We start from the raw sequence: 10,166 nt of genomic DNA, 5'->3' as shown, positions 1-10,166 counted from the left end.
CCACTTTGCTTTTAGTTATTTTCTTCCTTTCTTTCTGAAAAACTACTTTTTCAGTGAGTTCATTGTTTAAAACCTGTCAGGCATCTCCCTGACTCGTCTATTTCCTCAACACGGTGAAATATTGATGTTCTGTGATAATGTAAGATATGGCACCGCTGTGATGTCATTATAGTGGAGAGTGATAACATCAATATTCCAGAACTCTGTCACGTCGCTATATATCACCGGTTAGAGAGATAGAGACAGAGAGACAGAGTGAGAGACAAAGAGTGAGGGAAAAAATATACAGTGCCAGTCAAAGTTTGGACACACGTACTCATTCAAGGGTTTTTTCTTTAGTTTTTACTGTTTTCTACATTGTAGAATAATAGTGAGACATCAAAAACTATGAAATAAACAACATATGGAATCATGTAGTAACCAAAAATAAGTGAAACACTAATCAAATATATTATATATTTGAGATTCTCAAAGTAGCCACCTTTGCCTTGATGACAGTTTTTCACACGCTGGGGCAATTTTCCTTCTCTCAACCAGATCCACTTGGAATGCTTTTCAAACAGTCTTGAAGGAGTTCCCACGTATGCTGAGCACTTGTTGGCTGCTTTTCCTTCACTCTGTGGTCCAACTCATCCCAAACCATCTCAATTGGGTTGAGGTTGGGTGATTGTGGAGGCCAGGTCATATGATGCAGCACTCCATCATTCTCCTTCTAGGTCAAATAGCCCTTACATTAGCCTGGAGGGGGTTGGGTCATTGTCCTGTTGAAAAACAAATGATAGAGCCACTAAGCGCAAACCAGATGTGATGGCGTATGGCTGCAGAATGCTGTGGCAGCCAGGCTGGTTTATTGTGCCTTGAATTCTAAATAAATCACTGACAGTGTCACCAGCAAAGCACCCATCATACCATCACACCTCCTCCTCCACTCTTCACGGTGAGAACCACACATGCGGAGATCATGCCGTTCACCTACTCTGGCATCTCCACAAAGACGGTTGGAAACCAAACATCTCAAATTTGGACTCATCAGACTAAAGGACAGTTTTCCACCGGTCTAATGTCCATTGCTCGTGTTTCTTGGCCCAAGAAATCTCTTCTTATTATTGGTGTTCTTTAGTAGTGGTGTTTCTCTTTGCAGCAATTCGACCATGAAAGGCCTGATTCACGCAGTCTCCTCTGAACAGTTGATGTTGGATGTGTCTGTTACTTGAACTCTGTGAAGCATTTATTTGGCTGCAATTTCTGAGGCTGGTAACACTAATGAACTTATCCTCTTGCAGCAGAGGTAACTCTGGGTCCTTCCTTTCCTGTGGCGGTCCTCATTAGAGCCAGTTTCATCATAGCGCTTGATGGTTTTTGTGACTGGCACTTGAAATTTTTCCGAATTGACTGACCTTCATGTCTTAAATGTCTGATTGACTGTCGTCTCTCGTTGCTTATTTGAAGCTGTTCTTGCCATTAATATGGACTTGGTCTTTTACCAAATAGGGCTATCTTCTGTATACCACCCCTGCTTGTCACAACAAGTAGGTGTGGTCCAAACGTTTACTGGTACTATATATATATATATGTGTATATATATATATATATATTATATATATATAGAGAGAGAGAGAGAGAGAGAGAGAGAGAGAGAGGGAGATTTGATAGAAAATGGCTGAAAGACACACAACCACACACCACATCACCACACACCACCACACCACACAACCACAACAACCACACAACCACACACCACACACCACACCACACACACCACACCAACAACCACACCCACACACCACACCACACCACACACACACACCACACACCACATCACACCAACACCACACAACCACACCACCCAGCTCTGGAGAAAGAGATTGAAAACAACAGCTGAAGAATAGATCCCCTCTGCTTTACCTTCATCCTGGAAATCCTAAAAGTTACCTTCTCATTTCTGTCTTCGGGCTTTGAGGGCTGTGGGAAGGGGGGAATGGGGGGGGGGGGGGGGGGCTGTGGGGACGGGAGGCACGCAAGGAGCAACTATCGTTGAACACTTTTTACACAGACAACAGACAGACAGGAGATCTGTGCACAGGGATTAACCAGAGATAGCTGCAGATCAATCTACATAAACCCACAGTAGCACAGACAAAAAGGGCAAACCCAGGATATAAATCTGAAGCAATCGTTAAGAACTTCCACTCACTACCAATATGGTGACGAGGAGGAAGTCGAGCGGCGTCACTGGGAGAAGATGGAGCTAGATGGAACATGGCCGAAGTCCTGCTAGTTTATCATCACTAACCAGTTTAGATCCAACCTTTTTAAAGTAAATAAATGTCGATTAATAACATGTCATGATGGCCTGAATGGAAACAGCTAATTTATCCGGTTAAACTTCCAAATATCGACAAAACAAAATACGGCAGACAAGGTTGGCTCTTTTGTGTCGTTAAAAATAATGATGTGTCAGGCTCTGCCGGCAGCCGGCCACGACCGGGGAGGCTCATGAGGCCGGACGCACAATTGGCCAGCGTCGTCGTGGCCGGCAGGGATATCCTTGTCTCATCGCGGCAACCAGCGACTCCTGTGGCGGTCCGGGCGCAGTGTGCGCTAACCAAGGTAGCCAGGTGCACGTGTGTTCCTCCGACACATTTGGTGCGGCTGGCTTCCGGGTTGAGGCGCGCGTGTGTTAAGAAGGAGTGCGGCTTGGTTGGGTTGTGTTTCGGAGGCTTTCGACCTTCGTCTCTCCCGAGCCCGTACGGGAGTTGTAACGATGAGACAAGATAGTAATTACTAACAATTGGATACCACGAAATTGGGGAGAAAAGGGGGTCAAATTTTTTTAAAAAAGTTTAAAAAGATAAAAGAAAAACCTAGCTAATGAAACAATTCGATTGGAGGAAAAACCTAGCTAATGAAACATTCGTTGGATGAAAAACCTAGCTAATGAAACATTCGATCTCAATACAGTGTTCCCAAAAGTAAAATCTGTGTACGGACAGAGTACATTAAGTTCTGTAGACTTGACCCTTTGCCAAAGTTTTTTTTTTAAATTGCGTTGTTTAATTAAGAGTCTATTGACGTGCGTCAATGACCCGTGCGTCAATCTAATTAACATAATAAAAAATCCCCATCAAAATCCATCAGTTAAACTGGAGAAATCCGTATCTTTTTCATTTGTCTCAATCAGAGGAGGCCTCCTCAGAGGAGGAAGGGGAGACCATCCTCCACAGTAAATTTCATTAAACTAAAAATAGTGAAACATTAAAAAAGTTATCCTTTTTAGATGAAACTATATTAAATATATAACATGTAAAGTGTTTTATGAGCTGAAATAAAAAGATACGCACAAAAAGCTATTTTCTCAAAAAATGTTTGGCACAAATCTGTTTATTAAGAAGCTGATTAAACAGCATGATCATTAGCACAGGTGCACCTTGTGCTGGGACAATAAAATGCATATAAAAATGTGCAGTTTTGTCACACAACGCAATGACACAGATGTTTAAAGTTTTGAGGGAACGCGCAATTGCTAACTGCAGGAATTTCCACCAGAGCTGTTGCCAGATAATTAAATGTTAATTTCTCTACCATAAGCCAACTCCAACGTTGTTTTAGAAAATTTGTCAGTACGCCCAACCGGCCTCCCAACCACAGACCACATGTAACCACGCTAGCTCAGGACCGCCACATCTGGCTTCTTCACCTGCGGGATGGTYTGAGACTGTGGGTTTGCACAACCCAAAGAATGTCAATGGGCAAACGCTCACCTTCGATGGCCACTGGCAGGCTGGAGAAGTGGGGAATTCATGGATGAATCCCGGTTTCAACTGTACCGGGSAGATGGCAGACAGCGTGTATGGCATTGTGTAGGCGAGTGGTTCTCTGATGTCAACGTTGTGAACAGAGTGCCCCATGGTGGCGGTGGGGTTATGGTATAGGCAGGCATAAGCTACGGACAACAAACACAATTGCATTTTATCGATAGCAATTTGAATGCACAGGGATACCATGACGAGATCCTGAGGCCCATTGTCGTGCCATTCATCTGACACCATCACCTCATGTTTCAGCATGATAATGCACGGCCCCATGTTGCAAGGATCTGTACACAATTCCTGGAAGCTGAAAATGTCCCAGTTCTTCCATGGCCTGCATACTCACCAGACATGTCACCCATTGAGCATGTTTGGGATGCTCTGGATCGACGTGTAAGACAGTGTGTTCCAGTTCCTGCCAAAAATCCAACAACTTCGTACAGCCATTGAAGAGGAGGGGGACAACATTCCACAGGCCACAATCAACAGCCTGATCAACTCTATGTGAAGGARATGTGTTGCATGAGGCAAATGGTGGTCACACCAGGTACTGACTGGTTTTCTGATCCCACGCCCAAACCTTTCTTTTAAGGTATCTGTGACCAACAGATGCATTTCTGTATTCCCAGTCATGTGAAATCCATAGATTAGGGCCTAATTAATTGATTTAAATTAACTGAATTCGTTATATGAACTGTAACTCAGTAAAACCTTTGAAATTGTTTCATGTTGCATTTATATTTTTTATTCAGTGTAGAGTCGTTTAGCTCAAACACCCGGCTCAAACAGAGAGGGATGCCATGTTAACTAGCTGGCTATGGCTATCCAACACTGGAACTTTTCCAAGTCAAGGTAAGCTTTTGGTTTTATTTATGTATTGCCAACGGGGCTCGCCGGTTTACCTGCTAAACTGCTTACTAACTGCACATTGTACTGCATGATTGTAGTGGTTTGTTATAATAGCTATGTTGACTTGACTTTAGCTAATATGGTAATAATGATGTAGGCTGTGTGTAGCGGTTAGCAGTTATGATACGAAGGTTTTGCTTGGAAACGTTTTCGCCTGGTCACAGACAGCTGTTGTGCAGCTGTTCTGCAGTGTTGTGCACTGAAGCACACAAGCAAAGGGAAAAGTTGAGAGAAGGAGAGCGCGTAGATGCGAGAAGGAATTAACGAGCAAAGTGATCATGCATTGTCCAATAGAAACTCTCATTTGCAACTGTTTGGACTAATGATTACACCCTAGATCAGCTAGACACAGGCAAGAGTTTATTGAATGTCACTTGATTGGTCAAATGTTTCTCTTGACCTGTGCACATACGTTGTAAACTTTAATTTATAGGCTAGGTTGTAGCAACTTCATGATAAGTATAGGGAAAATGTTACTATTACGTAGTAACCTAAACCTATCGATGTTACATTGAACTGGGTGAATGGAATATGATTGACAGTCATCCAATATGCTGTAATAGAAATAAGGCCGTGCTCATAAATAATTATTATCCATCCTTATCTTAAACGGCGCCGACCGCCACTGGTCTCAATCCACCACATCCGCCTTCCGCATCTACGGTGGAAGGTGGATAAGCTACAGTGTTGTTTGTCAGACCATCATACACCATGACAACGAGAGAGATATATACACTGTATACATGTTGTATCTTCCTGAATGTTAAGTTTAGTTTAGTGGCTGCTTCACTCCGATATTTCTAAGGTAAAGATAAAAGCTTGTGGACAACTTTCGATCCCATCTCTCTTTGTCATTAAAAAAAAAATACACTTACTTTCTTTCATTCTTTTTCTCCCATAGGTATCCATAGCAAGTCAGTACCAGTGTGCGTAAGTAAATTCCAACATTTAAAATCAACATTATAACTACACTCTTTCACCTCAGACTTCATCTTTTTATAAAGAACGCTTCATTTGCTTTTTGTCGATGCTTCCATCAGAACTGCCACTTCTAGAGATGAAACTGTGTCCCGTTTTGTTACCATGGTCCTCAGTGCTTTGTTCCCCAAATAGTGTAGTTGAACCTCCTTTAGCTAGATAAGCCTTCTTGAGCCTCTTCAAAATGTCTACTCACTTATGTTTGCATGCAAGAAGTCATTTTCGTACTTAAAAAAAAAAACTTTATCTAATTAACTAGGCAAGTCAGTTTAAGACAAAAGTTCTTATTTACAACGATGGCCTAGGAACAGTGGGTAAACTGCTTTGTTCTGGGGCAAACGACAGATTTTTAACCTTGTCAGCCTTCGGGGATCAATTCCAGCACCTTTCGTTACTGAGTCGCCTAGGCTACCTGCCGCCCCCTTGTAGATCCAAGCCCTAAAGCACAAACCATTATCTTTCATTACCATTATCAGTAGTTGTACTCAAAATGGAATATAATCAAGAGGTCCGGAGTATTTTGGTGGGAAGATACATACCGACTGCTGCTCCACTCAGTTGTCCCGACTCTCTCCTACTGTACACAGTCATGCATGTCTCACCGACATCTATAGGACTGCCTTCAGTGAGATAGCTGTGCCCATGCTGTCTCATGTGCATTCAATTATCCAGGATGAACTATCTGATACAATTAAAATAACTGTCACGTTATATGACCTCCTCCCATCTTTACACAATTCGAGCTAATGCTTCCATCTCTAGGTGTTTGCCAAACCGTAATCAGGCTAGGATAACATTCGAGGTGATTATTGATTCTTACTAACTGAAATTCAAGAATTGAAATTGGGGTAATGCTGTCCCTTTACACACTAACTTTCGGCTCCCCTCCGTCTGTCACACAGCAGACACACACACACACACACACACCACAACACACACACACACACACACACACACACACCACACACACACACACACACAGTCACACACACACACCCACACACCACACACACACACACACAGATACAACAACACTCCACGCCGTGTAGTCCAGCCGCTCGGAAGTCCACATCATTAGGAGCATCCAATGATCATCACCCTCTCCTCGAGTTTCCCCACCCCTCTTCTCTCTCCTCTCAACACCCTCACTCGCTCTTAAAGACCTTTGATCAGGCCTCTATCTTAATTACACACAATTCTCTCCATGGGGGCTTCCCCTCTTGCTATCCTCACTGAGAGAGTATAGGGAAAAGGAGAGAGAATAGAGAGAAGTGGGATGAGAGAGAGAGAAGAGAGAGAGAGAGAGAGAGGGAGATTAAAGAGGATAAAAGAGGAGAGAGAAGGAGAGGAAATTGACAGAGGGAAGAGAGGAGAGAAGAGGAAAGAGGGAGAGGAAGAGAGAGAAAACAGAGAGAGCGAGCGAGAGGATAAGGAGAGTAGAGAGAGAAACAAAAACAGAGAGAGGACAAGGAGAGTAGAGAGAAAACAGAGAGGACAAGGAGAGTAGAGTGAGAAGAGGAAAGGAGAGTAGAGTGAGAGAGGACAAGGAGAGTAGAGAGAGAGAAAACAGAGAAAAAAACACAGGATGAGTTTGAAAACGAGAAAAAACACCAGGATGAGTTTGAAAACAGAGAAAAACCACAGGATGAGGTTTGAAAACAGAGAAAAAACACAGGATGAGTCTACTGTCAAGGTACTGATAACTAACCCAAGATTTATAATCGCCGTTTTTTCCCCCAATTGGAGCAAATGAAGCACATTGGGCAGAACAAGCAAGGAGATGGGAATAACAAGTACCAGGTATTGGTGCGTTTTGCATGTATTTGCATATTTTCCCGATAGGTAACACTAATCTGTGAATGTCCTATATTATTAAGAGATATAAAAAGCTCAGGAAATATTAGTGCTTTTTTTGGACCACAATTAACCCCTTATTTTGTGTCACGAAACTACTCCAAACTTCGATTTGTTTGTTATGGGCTACCTTCAGACGAATCCTGTGACCCTTGTGGGAGTCGTAGAGCAAAACAGAGAACGCCATTGTGTTCGTTAGAAGCCGTATTAGTTTGTGGCTCAAACAGGTTTGGCCGTTACAGACTTCAACAAGGTTCTGTGACACTTTACGAGGGGTTTTGTGGCCAAACTGTTCGACTTCAGACAAGTTCTGTGACACTTTACGAGGGGTTTTTGTCGGCCAAACTGTTCGACTTCAACAAAGTTCTGTGACACTTTACGAGGGGTTTTGTCGGCCAAAACTGTTCGACTTCAGCAAGTTCTGTGACACTTTACGAGGGGTTTTTGTCGGCCAAAACTGTTCGACTTCAGACAAGTTCTGTGACACTTTACGAGGGGTTTTGGTCGGCCAAACTGTTCGACTTCAGACAAGTTCTGTGACACTTTACGAGGGGTTTTTGTCGGCCCAAAACTGTTCGACTTCAGACAAGTTCAGTGACACTTTACGAGGGGTTTTGTCGGCCAAACTGTTCGACTTCAGACAAGTTTCTGTGACACTTTACGAGGGGTTTTGTGTCGCCAAAACTGTTCGACTTCAGACAAGTTCTGTGACACTTACGAGGGTTTTTGTGCCAAACTGTTCGACTTCAGACAAGTTCTGTGACACTTTACGAGGGGTTTTTGTGGCCAAACTGTTCGACTTCAGACAAGTTCTGTGACACTTTACGAGGGTTTTTTGTCGGCCAAACTGTTCGACTTCAGACAAGTTCTGTGACACTTTACGAGGGGTTTTGTCGGCCAAACTGTTCGACTTCAGACAAGTTCTGTGACACTTTACCGAGGGGTTTTTGTCGGCCAAACTGTTCGACTTCAGACAAGTTCTGTGACACTTTACGAGGGGTTTTTGTCGGCCAAAACTGTTCGACTTCAGACAAGTTCTGTGACACTTTACGAGGGGTTTTTGTCGGCCAAACTGTTCGACTTCAGACAAGTTCGTGACACTTACGAGGGGTTTTTTGTCGGCCAAACTGTTCGACTTCAGACAAGTTCTGTGACACTTTACGAGGGGTTTTTGTCGGCCAAACTGTTCGACTCAGACAAGTTCTGTGACACTTTACGAGGGGTTTTGTCGGCCAAACTGTTCGACTTCAGACAAGTTCTGTGACACTTTACGAGGGGTTTTTGTCGGCCAAACTGTTCGACTTCAGACAAGTTCTGTGACACCTTTACGAGGGGTTTGTGTCGGCCAAACTGTTCGACTTCAGACAAGTTCTGTGACACTTTACGAGGGGTTTTGTCGGCCAAACTGTTCGACTTCAGACAAGTTCTGCTGACACTTTACGAGGGGTTTGTGTCGGCCAAACTGTTCGACTTCAGACAAGTTCGTGACACTTTACGAGGGGTTTTGGTCGGCCAAACTGTTCGACTTCAGACAAGTTCATGTGGACACTTTACGAGGGGTTTTTGTCGGCCAAACTGTTCGACTTCAGACAAGTTCTGTGACACTTTACGAGGGGTTTTTGTCGGCCAAACTGTTCGACTTCAGACAAGTTCATGTGACACTTTACGAGGGGTTTTTGTCGGCCAAACTGTTTCGACTTCAGACAAGTTCAGTGACACTTTACGAGGGGTTTTTGTCGGCAACTGTTCGACTTCAGACAAGTTCTGTGACATTTTACGAGGGTTTTTGTCGGCCAAACTGTTCGACTTCAGACAAGTTCTGTGACACTTTACGAGGGTTTTTGTCGGCCAAACTGTTCGACTTCAGACAAGTTCTGTGCACTTTACGAGGGGTTTTGTCGGCCAAACTGTTCGACTTCAGACAAGTTCATGTGACACTTTACGAGGGGTTTTTGTCGGCCAAACTGTTCGACTTCAGACAAGTTCATGTGAACCTTTACGAGGGGTTTTGTCGGCCAAACTGTTCGACTTCAGACAAGTTCTGTGACACTTTACGAGGGGTTTTGTCGGCCAAACTGTTCGACTTCAGACAAGTCAGTGACACTTTACGAGGGGTTTTGTCGGCCAAACTGTTCGCTTCAGACAAGTTCAGTGACACTTTACGAGGGTTTGTCGGCCAAACTGTTCGACTCAGACAAGTTCTGTGACACTTTACGAGGGGTTTTGTCGGCCAAAAACTGTTCGACTTCAGACAAGTTCAGTGACACTTTTACGAGGGGTTTTTGTCGGCCAAACTGTTCGACTTCAGACAAGTTCTGTGACACTTTACGAGGGGTTTTTGGTCGCCAACTGTTCGACTTCAGACAAGTTCTGTGACACTTTACGAGGGGTTTTTGTCGCCAACTGTTCGACTTCAGACAAGTTCTGTGACACTTTACGAGGGGTTTGTGTCGGCCAAACTGTTCGACTTCAGACAGGTTCTGTGACACTTTACGAGGGTTTTTTGTCGGCCAAACTGTTCGACTTCAGACAAGTTCTGTGACACTTTACGAGGGGTTTTTTGTCGGCCAAACTGTTCGGCACGCAACAGATGTTTTCGTGAGAAGACCGTATTTT

This window comes from Salvelinus sp. IW2-2015, unplaced genomic scaffold (assembly GCF_002910315.2).
Source record: "Salvelinus sp. IW2-2015 unplaced genomic scaffold, ASM291031v2 Un_scaffold2638, whole genome shotgun sequence".
NCBI lineage: Eukaryota > Metazoa > Chordata > Actinopteri > Salmoniformes > Salmonidae > Salvelinus > Salvelinus sp. IW2-2015.
The sequence above is the reverse complement of the archived record's forward strand: the minus strand, read 5'-3'. Positions refer to the sequence as shown.